This window comes from Sciurus vulgaris, assembly GCF_902686455.1.
Source record: "Sciurus vulgaris genome assembly, chromosome: 2".
NCBI lineage: Eukaryota > Metazoa > Chordata > Mammalia > Rodentia > Sciuridae > Sciurus > Sciurus vulgaris.
In genome coordinates this window covers 138,435,933-138,450,073 of record NC_136462.1, presented here as the reverse complement: position 1 = coordinate 138,450,073, position 14,141 = coordinate 138,435,933, and positions in this window count along the sequence as shown.

The window sequence follows — 14,141 nt, the reverse complement described above, 5'->3', positions numbered from 1 at the left end:
AAAATATCTAAAATGTCCATCAAAGGCTAGTGGATAAGTTTGTTGGTATGAAGAAAACCATAAATCCATTAAAAGAGTGATTCAGAACTACATTTATAAATGTGGATCTTTAAAATAAATTATAATGTTAACTTGAAAAAGGGAAAGCAATGAGGTGAATATTGTTATACCATCCATAAAATATTAATAAACATGTAATATTAAATATTTTATACATTTAATAAATATATGTATATTATGAATATCTCTTAGGTGACAAAAGACTTTCTCAAGAACTACAAATGGAACTCAGGATAGCAGTTCATATCCCAGACAAGGTAAAAAATGGGTAATGTGATTGGAAGGGAAGCAATATTTTATAATTTAAGATCAAATGTATGTAGTAAAATGATAATATTTGATAAATTAAATATTATTTGATAAATTAAATTTGATAAATTAAATTCTGTGGGTACCCACAGAATTTAATATATTAGTCCTTAAAACATAGTCAATGAAATATTTCTTAATATAAATATTTTAAATTTTTTGGAGGTTTTTGTTAAAACATGCTTTTATTTCCATCCAAACACCTTTACATCTTTCATTCAATTATAAATAAAATATAAGCTATATATTTATGGAAAAAAGAAAAAATAATTTAAAAAGCAAATCAAAATAGCAATATTCGAATTTCTTTAAACAGTACACATGTAGTTTTTCCCCAAATGTATGCCATATAACTCCATATTTATCTCATCTAACATTGCTTTTGCATACTAAAAGATTTTTTCCAGTTGTTGCTGTCATAGCTTTTGTCTTGAGTGGGTGTTTGTCATTTTGGTCAAATATTCAAATCGAATGCATTTTGTAATTATTTTAATGTCTAGATCATTTGTTTGATATTTGTCAGAATATTGAATAGTTGAACTTAGGGCAGAAAACCAACTCCATAAATATTTGCTGAATATCTTTTGTTGATCCTATTAACCTGTGGCAATTATAGGTATGATGAATACTCATTATAGAATATTTGGCAAGTTTGGGAAATTATAAAGAATAAAAGTAAAATAAGTCATAATTTTATGACCCAGAAATAATTTCTCAAGTTTCGGATAATAATATTTATTTATTTTCAGCTTTTTAACATACAGTAGTCCTTCCTTATCCCTGGCTTTATTTTCTTTGGGTTTAATTACCCAAGATCAATCACAGTTTGAAAATATTAAGTAATAATTTCAGAAACAACAACAAAAACGTAAGCCTAAATTTCATTCCATTCCTAAATAGTGTTATGAATCCTTTGTCCTTTTCCACTCACTGCATCCCTCTAAAGATGAATCGTTTCTTTGTCCAGTGTATCCAGAGTGTATATACTACCCACCTATCAATTGCTCTGAAATCATTTCAGTTATTTCAGTTATCAGGTTGACAGACTTGTATTACTGTGTTTATGTTTGAGTAAACCTTATTTTACCTAACAATGACCCCAATGTGCAAGAGTAATGATGCTAGCAATTCAGATATGCCAAAGAGAAACTACCAAGTGCTTTCTTTCAGTGAAAATGTAGAGGCATTCATCTTAATAAGGAAAGAAAGAAGAATCTTCTGATTTTACTAAGATCTAGTAAAATTGGAAAGAAAAAAATAGCATACATAGCATGCATTGCTATCTATATTTCATGGATCCAGGGGTATCTTGGAATGTATCCCATGTGGATAAGGAAGAAATACTACTACTACCACACACACACACACACACACACACACAGAGTTAACAAACAAAAATACAGGAAGCCCAGTTAAATTTGAAATGCATATGTATTATTTGATTTTCCCAAAATGAGGTTATTGCTGGTAAATTCAGAAAGATGGTAAGATCTTCTGACTCATGCCTTGGTTCTCCAATCACTTGATATTGCACTTTCAGTAACATGTCAAAATTTTATCCTGAAAGTTAGAGGAAACGTGAGAGAAAATTAAGTAGAATGTTCTTCAAAGGAAGGAGTATGTTCAACAGAAAGGATCACAGGGTCATTACATCACATCACATCATCACATCACATCACACAGATCCTTGACCAGTGTCAACCCATTGACCAGTTTCTTCCGTAGTTTCCCAACCAACAGTCACCAGGATCTCTGACAGCATTTCCATTTCTGCTCTTCACAGCCTGCAGGAACAGAAATGACTCCTTTCTTCAGGAAGATTAGGTAAGCAATAAAGAAAAATATAGAGAAGCCTAAGAGTAGTATTATATGTTACTTTTCCTTAATTTTCATTGACATTTGATTAAAGAGAACTGTACCTCACATGAACAATAAAGACAATTCATCAGGGTAATTCTACTACCCAGAAAACATCTTCAATAAACACACTACCATATTTCATTCACGAGACTATTGGGGGAAATGCAAATATACATTGCTACAGGGACATATAATATCCTACAAACTGGGAATCACTCAACGTGCATTCTGTTCCACCATTGTATAGCTCTATGATCTGTCTGTAATATAAATTTTTTCCCCAGGAAAATACTTTAGTACCTTAAACTGTCCAAAACCCATTTGATGTCTAGACATTCTTTTTCAATCATCAAATAACGAGTCTCTGGGGGATGGACTTTTCCTACTGATGTTCACTGTAGGTTGTTCTCGACTGCTGCTTTTTGCACTAGCGATGCTCTTGATCTCACCTACACTTGAAAAGACTTCTCAAAGTCACATCTAATTAACACTGGCTCTGTATATCAAAAGGCTTTGTTATGACTTCTTATACTCAATGCAGGTAATATTTTTAGATCTTTCCAATCTATTAAATACATTGTAAAATCAACAAAGCCTAATGCCTAAAATATGCATATTACCTAATCCCTTCAAGTGTCTCTTTCGCCTTGTTTCTTTTGGTATTTTCCATCACTGACTTGCAGTTCATGCTCTGTGTAACCAGCTCTCCCTGATTCAAAAATCAAATACTTTTACAATGTGAATATTCATCATAAAGGAAGCATATTTTAAAGTCCATCAGAATCCAATTTTATGGAACCAGATTCTATCAGTTGTTTAATATCTTTGTCAGAGTTCCTATTGAAATGTGGTATTTATGTATCTGAAAACGTTATCACAGTTTCAAAAAAAAGAAACTTGATAGATGTTTGAATTTGAATGAGTCTCTGAGCAAAACTAAAAGTTGGGGAAATAAAACAGTGTAAATGCTTTAAAAGCTTCTTGTGAAAAACTCCTATCCAATCGATCACATGAATAAAACTGGATTCTTTTAAGTATCTTACTAACTATTCCTCGTTAATCAGATCTTCAAAACTGTCATTCACATGATTGCCCTAGTTATCTCCCTAAACCTAGGTCAGGTGACATTTCTTCCCTTCATCACAGTCTTTAGGGGCTGACAGCCCACAGAATAAAACCGCAATGCAATTTCATGACATTTGTGATCTAGTTGCAAACTGTTCTGGCCACACCTCCCACCACATTTTACCAGTTTCTCCCCTTACATAATCTGTCCTCTAGGTAGCATACACATTCATTCCTTTGAACCTTCTTTATGTTTTTAAAATTCCTATATGTGAGCACCCTGACTTATGGAGATTGCTAGCAGCTGTAGTTAGAATCAGTTCCCCTTTATTCTGCTTCAAGTGTAAGATATTTGACCTTTTTTGAGAAGATTTTATTTTAATTTCTGTTTTTAATACTGATTTGTGATTTCCCCATTGCAATGTAATTGTTCTGAGAAAAACTTGTTTCTTATTCATCTTCTTATTCTCCCAATATCTGGGACTGTTTCATTGAGATAATAAGCCCTCAATGCATGTTTCTTTAATAAATCAGAAATTAGACTTCTTACTCAAATTTCTTTAGCTCTTTAGGAGTCAACATAATATTAGAGTGTGATATTTTCTATTTTCATGTTTATTCTTTCTTAATGTTGAAAATTCTGAATAAGGAACTGTTTAGTTTTTGGTAAAACTATGAACATTGCATAGTCTGATCAAAACTAGGGTAACATTCAATGTTTAGAGCACAGAAATGGGTCTAATGGAAGAGCTGGAGCATCAGGTGAATGTATGAAATACATAGTTTAATTATGGTCTACAAATCAGCAAATATTAAAATGTGAAAATATTCTTCAGTTTTTAAAAGACTAAGGTACAAACTGGCAATCTTTAGGTTACCTTACAAAAGACTAATCTTCATACTCCACTTTTTGTTTTCTAAGGCCAAATTGCAACATTACTACTCAAGGTTATAGATGATCTTTTCAAGGACCACAATATCCTTTACTGCCAGTGGAAACCAACCAGTGACTCACTCCAGCCCACACACACCATGGGCTGCTCATCAGCTGAAATTAGAGAACTAAGAACTCTACACTGCCAGGGTCTCCACTGTGTGGTACAGATTCACCTCTGATTGGCAGAAAAAAGACACTCTGACTTGTCATTAAAACCTTGGATCACTGAATCCTCCTTGAATTTATGAATAAAGAAAGACACAATGCACACCATATGTTGTATTTTGTACCTAGAATGTTCCCCAAAGGCTCCTGTGTTATATAGGCTTGGCCCTCAGCTGGTGGTGCTATAGGACAGTGGTGGAAACTTTAAGAGATGGAATCTACCCGGAGGAAGTAAGTATTAGGGGAATGTCCTGGGGTGTATCTTCTCCTTAATCCCATCCCCTCTTTCTCTTTCTGCTTCCTGAATGGCATGGAATGAGCAGCTTTCTTCCACCACACCCTTTTGACCCAATGTACTGTCTCACTACAGGCCCAGAAACAATACAGCCTGCTAAGCATGAACTGAAACCTGTGAAACCACGAGCCAAAATCTTTCCAAGTTGATATGCTCAGGTATTTTGTTACAGCAATAGAAATTGACTAACCATGGTGTTTTACCATCAAAGGGAGATCATATGATGGTTGCTGATTCTAGATGAACCTCAGCCCCTAAGGAGAGCAATGCATTCATCATTAGATCCTTTCTCCTTTCATTTGGGATACCTAGTCAATATTGTCAGATAGACATTTTTTTCCTTTCTCTTTCCAGATAGGCATTTAGTTAGATGAAACCACTTGATGAGAAGGTATAAAATTAATTCATGAGTTTTAAAGGGTCCCTAAGTATATATACCTAGGTGTGGAATCTGGGCCGTACCCATGCAAATGTCCAACTCTTTTTTTCATATTTGAATCAGTTTTTAAAAAAATTTTTTTTTTTTAGTTTTGCAGACTGCATTTTGATTCATTGTACACAAATGGGGTACATCATCTTGTTTCTATGGTTATGCACAATGTAGATTCATACCATTCATGTAATCATACATGTATATAGGGTAATGATGTCTGTCTCATCCCACCATTTTTCACACCCCCCTCTCATTTCCCTCTACATAATCTAATTCCTCCACTCGTCTCTCATCCCCACCCCCAAACCCCATTATATATCATCATCCACTTATCAGGGCAAACATTTGACCTTTGGTGTTTTGGGATTGGATTATTGCACTTAGCATGATATTCTCCAATTCCATTCATTTATCTACAAATGCCATAATATTATTATTCTTTATGGCTGAATAATATTCCATTGTGTATATATACCACAGTTTCTTTATCCATTCATCTGTTGAAGGGCATCTAGGTCGGTTCCACAATCTAGTTGCTGTGAATTGAGCTGCTATATACATTGATGTGGCTGTGTTACTGTAGTATGCTAATTTTAAGTCCTTTGGGTAGAAACCAAGGAGTGGGATAACTAGAAATTTGTTCAAACTATCATGTCAAAGTGATGATACCATTGTATGATTCCACAGAGTATGAATTACTATTGAAATTGTTTTAAAAAGTAAATTAGTATTTCTTAGCATCTTTGCTAAAATTTAGTAGTTTTAAACTCTTAAACATATGCCAAATAGTGAGCAAAGTGCTATCTATTTGTAATTTTAATTTGTATTTCTTTGATTACTAATGAGATCTCATTAGTAGGCCACAATTAAACAATGCATTTCATACATTCACCCAACCCTCAATCTCTTTGATTAGAACAATTTCTGCCTTCCAATTGTTGAATATCAACTAGTTTTAGTCAGAATATGCAATGTTCCCATTCAGTATGATGTTGACTTTGGGTTTGTCAAATACAACCTTTATGATGTTGAGGTTAGTTCCTTCTATCCCTGGTTTTCTAAAGAATGGGGGCTGAATTTTCTCAAAGTTTTCTTCTCCATTTATGGAGGTGATCTTGTGATTTTTGTTCTTTATTCTATTCATGTGGTGAATTACATTTATTGATTTGCATATGTTTAACCAATCTTGCATCCATGGGATAAAACCAGCTTAATAATGGTGCACAATCTTCTTAATGTTTTTTTTTTTTTAATGAAAATTGGTAATATTTTATCAAGGATATTTGCTTGTACATTTATCAGGGATAATGGCATTTAGTTTTATTTCCTTGTTAGTCTTCAACTGGTTTTGGTATAAGGGTGATACTGGATTCTTAGAATGAATTTGGGAGAGTTCCCGCCCTTTCTATTTCATGGAATAATTTAACAAGGCCTGGCATTAGTTCTTCTAAGGTCTGGTAAAACTCAGCTGAGAATCCATTTGGTCTTGGACCAAAACTTTGTTGGGAAGTTTTTAATTGTTGCTTTAATCTCATTCCTTGACATTGTCTGTTTAGGTATTTTATATTGTCTTGGCTCAAATTGGTTATTCATACCTGTCTAGATTTTCTAGATTTTCCAATTTATAGGAATATAAATTTACAAAATATTTCCTAATGATCCATCTGGATTCCAGAAATTTTAGTGTAATATCTTCTTCTTTATTTCTAGTTTTGTTGATTAGGATCTTCTCTCTATTTTGCTTAATTTCACTAAGGGTTTATCAATCTCATTAGCTGTTATAAAGAAACAATTCTTTGTTGTATTGCTCCTTTGTAACTTTTTTATTCTCAACTTCATTAATTTTGGGTTTGATCTTAACATTTCCTGTCTTCTATTGATTCTGGAATTTCATTCTTGCTTTTCTATGGCTTTGAGAAGTAATATTAATTTATTTATTTGTGTTCTTATTTTTTATGCAGATACACAATGCTATAAACTGTTCTCTTACAACTGTCTTTATAAAGTTCCAAAGATCTTGAAATGTTTATCTCTATTTTCATTTGTTCCTAACAATTTTTTATTTCTTTCTGATTTCTGATTCCTTCTGGTTCCTTACTCAAAAGTGTATTATTCAAACTCCATGTGTTAAAATACTTTGTTTTTATCTTATTTGATTGTTAATATCATTTCATTATGATCTGATATGATAAAAGGAATTGTTTAGTTTTTTTATTTGCTAAGATTTACTTGTGTCCTAAAATATGATCTGTTTTGAAGAAGGTTCCATATGGTGCTGAGAAGAAAATGAATTTGATTGTCGATGTATTAAATATTCTGTATATGTCTGTTAGGTCGATTTTATTAGTAGTATTTTTTAGGTTTGAAGAGTCTATACTTAGTTTTTGTCTACATGAACTATATATTAGTGAGACAGATGTGTTCAACTCTAGTTTTATTGTATTGGAGTCTGATTGTTCATATTAAGGAGAGTTTATTTTAAGTAGTGAAACTACATTTGGGAATGAATATTTATAATCATCGTATCTTGTTAGACATGTCCCTTAAGCACATAAAGTGACTTTGTCTCTTCAGATTACTTTTTGCTTGAAGTCTACATTGTTACATATGAAAGTAGCAACCACTTACTTTTGGTCTCCATTATCAAGTCATATAATTTCCCATTAATTTATCCTCAGCCTATGTATATCTTTGCCTGAGTCTCTTATATACAACATATGGTTGGGTCCTTTTAAAAGTTCACTCTTACAGTTTATGTCTTTTAACTGGAAAGTTGTGACTATTTATATTCAGGATTATTATAGAAGGATGATTTTCACTCCCTTCCATTTGCATTTATTTCTGTTTAATTCAGATTCAATTGTGTTTGACTTGGCTATTCTATTCATATTTGTTTTAGTCAGCTTTTCTGCTGCTCTGAGCAAAAGACCTGACAAGAACAATTTTAGAGGAGAAAAAGTTCATTTGGGGGTTCATGGTTTTGGAGGTCTTAGTCCATAGACAGCCAGCTCCATTTCTCAGGGCTCAAGGTGAAGGAGGACATTGGGGCGGAAGAGTTGGTGGAAGAAAGTGACTCAGGCCATGATGATCAGAGAGCAGAGAGAGACAAACTCCACCCACCATATTCAAAATATATTCCCCAAAGTCATACCTTCAATCACCTATGACCTCTAGTCACTCCCCACCTGACTTCAGTTACAACTTAGTTAATCTTTATTAGGAGATTAATTCACTAATTGGATTAAGGATCTCATGACCCAATCATTTCACCTGTAAAATTTCTTGCATTGTCTCACACATGAACTTTTGGGAGATACATTATATCTAGATCATAACAATATTCCACCATTTTAGGCTCTAATTGTTTCTTTTGTGTGTAATATGTCATTAAATATTTTATGTAGTGCTGACTTAATAGTGATGAATTCTTTTAGCTTCTGCTTATCTTTGAAGGTTTTTATTTCATCTCCAATTCTGCACATAGCAATCTTGGTTGGCAATAAGTATCACTTCAGAACAAAGTCATATACGTAATTAATCTTATTAAAAATCTTCTCCATATTTCCTCTAATCCATGAATCCAGGTATAAATTGGAGTAATGTTCTTGAATAGGTTGATAAGTTGATTCTTAATGATAGTAATAGTAAAATTACTATAATACCATGTAGGTATTGAAAAGAAAAAAGAGAAAAAATAAACAAAGAAAAAAACATATAAACTATGATAAAATGAAGAAAAGTTATGTAATTTAAGATAGCAGGAAGTAATGTAAGAGAAAAAAGAGAAACTAAGAGGAACAAGTGTAAATCTGAGGAAAAGATAAAGATAGAACAATTCCAATTAATGATTTAGAATATTAGAAGAAATACTTTCAATTGGGTTGAGATCTGCAACATCAAATAATAAAAGGAAATCTATTCATTCAATATGAAAAGTAATATCTTTAAGATAAAAACTGATATTAGAGATATGGATGATATTCCATGCTGAGTTGTCTGAGGTGGGAAGATTTCTTATTGAGTCTTTCCAATTTGGATTTCATCAGAATTTGGGGCCTTTAGAAGATACCCACTCTTCCTTTGTTTTACTTCTAAGTTTCCCTGAGTGTGGAGGTAGTGATCACACTTATCATACCTCAGATGAAATCTTAGGAGGTCTCTTCAGCACTTCTATATACTCAAGTATCTATTAGCTTTTTGTTGGGTCAAGGAGAGGGTCCCTAATTGTCTGTGACTTAGTAGCCATGTTATTTCTTGATAATGGGTGCAGATTTTTGTGCTCTCCTAAAGAAAGATTCAAAGTACCCCGTCTTCTTCAATCTGGCATGGGGTCCCCTTTGTATATTTCACAGTGTTCAAGATATAGTGGTGTAAGGTAGAGGTATGGTAGTCTGGATGAAGTGGTGCTAGATGGTCTTTGGGAGATGCTGGTAAGCTACCCCTTTGGAGTGTGCAGAGTGAAGTTTGGTGGGCTTATTCCTGGGCAGAGTCAGTGGTGGCTGGTGTCTGTGGGGTGCCCCTGTGTAAGCTTCTTTGTGGTGCATACTACATTGCATATGCGAGAGGTTCTTCACTGGTGGCTTGATGTTATCCTCAGGAAAGGACTTCTATGGTCAGTGTGTCTGAATAAGAATTTGGTCAACTGGCAACTCTTGAGCACCTCCCAGAGGTGCTGGGGTGCAGGAGCCATTTCACTGGCTGCTATGGTTCCTTTGCCAGATTCTGGAACTTGTCGGTTATTCTTGAGTTCAAAGTCTATGTATTTGGCATGTATAGCAACTGCTGACCATTTTCGTTGGGTGCTGGGATTCAGGGCTCAGGATTGTGGCTGGCTGCTGTGGTTTGCTGCCTGACTATTTCCCTCCACTGGGACTTCATAGTAGCATTTGGAGGCTGTCTGCAAGTGTGATGCCTGTGAACAAAGGCTCTGTATGGGTAGTCCGTGACACAGAAACCTCTACTCTAACATATCACTTGGGTTTAACCTGTCACCATCAGTAGGGTAGGGTATCAGTTGGCCAATCTTCACCTGAGCTCCAAGGCTGTTTAGTACTCCATGGAAATGACTTGCTCAATCCACTCCACTTGACCTCGGTGGATGAAGATGGTGTCTATAACCTTCAATTGGTGGTCATTTCTTTAGATGATCCTTCTAGAGGGATCACTGGGACAACCTATTTATGAGGCTTTGCCTATGGTTTTATTCATTGCTTTTTGTAGGTGGGGGAGAAACTGTATAAATTTAAATTTTTTAATTCTTTTCTTTATTGTACATAAATGGGATACATGTTGTTTCTCTGTTCATAGAGTAAAGGCATACCATTTGTGTAATTATAAATTTACATAGGGTAATGTTGTTTGATTCATTCTGTTATTTTTCCCTTCCCCCCACACCTCCCCCCTTCTTTTCCCTCTATAAGTTCTTCCTTCCTCCATTCTTGCCACCCTCCCTAACCCTCACCCTAAACCTAACCCTAACCCTAACACTAACCCCTCCCACCCTCCATTATGTGGCATCATACACTGATCTGACAGATCATTTGTCCTTTGCTTTTTGAGATTGGCTTATCTCACTTAGCATGATATTCCTCAATTTCCTCGATTTGCCTGCAAATGCCATAATTTTATCATTCTTTATGGCAGAGTAATATTCCATTGTATATATATATGCCACAGTTTCTTTATCCATTCATCAATTGAAGGACATCTAGATTGGTTCCACAATCTGGCTGTGGTGAATTGAGCAGCAATGAACTTTGATGTGGCTGTATCTCTGTAGTATGCTGATTTTAAGTCCTTTGGGTATAGGCCAAGGGGTGGGATAGCTGGGTCAAAGGATGGTTCCATTCCAAGCTTTCTGAGGAATCTCCATACTGCTTTCCAGAGTGGCTGCACTAATTTGCAACCCCACCAGCAATGTATGAGTGTACCTTTTTCCCCACAACCTCGCCAACACCTATTGTTCCTTGTGTTCTAGATAATTGCCATTCTAATTTTGGTGAGATGGAATCTTAGGGTAGTTTTGATTTGCATTTCTCTTATTACTAGAGATATTGAACACTTTTTCATATATCTGTTGATTGCTTGTACATCTTCTTCTGTGAAGGGTCTGTTCATTTCCATAGCCCATTTGTTGATTGGATTATTTGTATTCTTGGTGTAGAGTCTTTTGAGTTCTTTGTATATTCTGGAAATTAGCACTCTATCTGAAGTATGAGTGGCAAAGATTTTCTCCCACTCTGTACACTTTCTCTTTACATTACTAATAGTTTTCTTTGCTGAGAGAAAGCTTTTTAGTTTGAATCTATCCCAGTTTTTGATTCTTGCTTTTATTTCTTGTGCTATGGGAGTCCTGTTAAGGAAGTCTGATCCTAAGCCAACATGTTGAAGATTTGGACCTACTTTTTCTTCTATTAGATGTAGGGTCTCTGGTCTGATTCCGAGGTCCTTGATCCATTTTGAGTTGAGTTTTGTGCAGGGTGAGAGATAGGGGTTTAATTTCATTCTGTTGCATATGGATTTCAAGTTTTCCCAGCACCATTTGTTGAAGAGGCTATCTTTTCTCCATTGCATATTTTTGGCCCCTTTGTCTAATGTGAGAAAATTGTATTTATTTGGGTTTGTGTCCGTGTCCTGTATTCTTTACCATTGATCTACCTGTCTATTTTGGTACCAAAACCATGCCATTTTTTGTTACTATTGCTTTGTAGTAGAGTTGAAGATCTGGTGTTGCTATACCCACTGCTTCACTCTTTCTGCTAAGGATTGCTTTAGCTATTCTGGGTTTCTTATTCTTCTAGATGAATTTCATAATTGCTTGCTCTATTTCTGTAAGGCATGTCATTAGGATTTTAATTGGAATTGCACTGAATCTGTATAGCACTTTAGGTAGTATGGCCATTTTGACAATATTAGTTCTGCCTATCCAAGAACATGGGAGATCTTTCCATCTTCTAAGGTTTTCTTTAATTTCTTTCTTAATGTTCTGCAGTTCTCATTGTAGAGGTCTTTCACCTCTTTTGTTAGATTGATTCCTAAGTATTTTATTTTTTCTGAGGCTATTGTGAGTGGGGTAGTTCTAATAACTTCTCTTTCTGAAGATTCATCACTTATGTATAAAAGTGCATTGGATTTATGAGCATTGATCTTGTAACCTGCTACTTTCCTGAATTTACTATGAGTTCTAAAAGTTTTCTGGTGGAATTTCCTGGTTCCTCTAAATATATAATCGTGTCATCAGTGAACAGGGATAGTTTGAGTTCTTCTTTTCGTATTCATATCCCTTTAATTTCTTTGGTTTTTCTAATTGCTCTGGCAGAGTTTCAAGGACAATGTTGAATAGAAGTGGTGAAAGAGGGCATCCCTGCCTTGTTCCAGTTTTTAGGGGGAATGCTTTCAGTTTTTCACCATTTAGAATGATATTGGCCATGGGCTTAGCGTAGATGGCCTTTACAATGTTAAGGAATGTTCCCACTATCCCTATTTTTTCTAGTGTTTTGAGCATGAAGCGATGCTGTATTTTATCGAATGCTTTTTCTGCATCTATCGAAATAATCATGTGATTCTTAACTTTAAGTCTGTTGATATGGTGAATGACACTTGATCATGGTGCACTGTCTTTTTAATATATTTTTGTATGTGATTTGCTAAAATTTTGTTGAGAATTTTTGCGTCGAGTTCATTAAGGATATTGGTCTCAAATTTTCTTTCCTCGATGTGTCTCTGTCTGGTTTAGGTATCAGGGTGATATTGGCTTCCTAGAATGAGTTTGGGAGGGTTCCCTCCTCTTCTATTTTATGGAATACTTTGAGAAGTATTGGAATGAGCTCTTCTTTAAAGGTTTTGTAGAACTTGGCTGAGAACCCATCTGGTCCCATACTTTTCTTTGTTGGTAGGCTTTTGATGACCTCTTCTATTTCATTGCTTGAAATTGATTTATTTAAGTTGTGTATGTCCTCCTGGTTCAGTTTAGGTAATTCATTTGTCTCTAGCAACTTGTTGATGTCTTCGAGGTTTTCTGTTTTGTTGGAATATAGATTGTCAAAATAGCTTCTTATTGTGTTTTGTATTTCATTCATGTCTGTTGTGATATTTCCTTGTTCATTCCGGATTTTAGTAATTTGAGTTTTCTCCCTCTTTCTCTTTGTTAATGGAGCTAAGGGTTTATCAATTTTGTTTAGTTTTTTAAAGAACCAACTATTTATTTTGTTAATTTTTCCAATTATTTCTTTTGTTTCGATTTTGTTGATTTCAGCTCTGATTTTAACTATTTCCTGTCTTCTACTATTTTTGGTGTTGGTCTGCTCTTCTTTTTCTAGGGCTTTGAGCTGTAGTGTGAAGTCGTTTATTTGTTGATTTGTACTTCTTTTGTTGAATGCGCCCCATGAAATAAATCTTCCTCTAAGTACTGCTTTCATAGTGTCCCAGAGATTTTGATATGATGTGTCTTTGTTCTTGTTTACTTCTAAGATTTTTTTTATTTCCTTCCTGATGTCTTCTGTTATCCATTCATCATATACTAGCGTATTATTTAATCTCCAGGTGTTGGAGAAGTTTCTGTTTTTTATTCTGTCATTTATTTCTAATTTCAATCCATTATGATCTGATAGAATACAAGGTAGTATCTCTATCTTCGTGTATTTGCTAAGAGTAGATTTATGGCATAAGACATCGTCTATTTTAGAGAAGGATCCATGTGCTGCTGAGAAGAAAGTGTATTCGTTCTTTGTTGGGTGGTATATTCTACATATGTCCATTAAGTCTAAATTGTTGATTGTGTTATTGAGATCTATGGTTTCTTTATTCAATTTTTGTTTGGAAGATCTATTCAGTGGTGAGAGAGGTGTGTTAAAATCACCTAATATTTTTGTGTTGTGGTCTATTTGATTTCTGGAATTGAGAAAGATTTGTATGACGTAGATGGATGAGCCAATGTTCGGGGCATAGATTATTATTATTGTTATGTCTTGCTGATTTATGCTTCCCTGAAGCAGTATGTAATGTCCTTCTTTATCCCT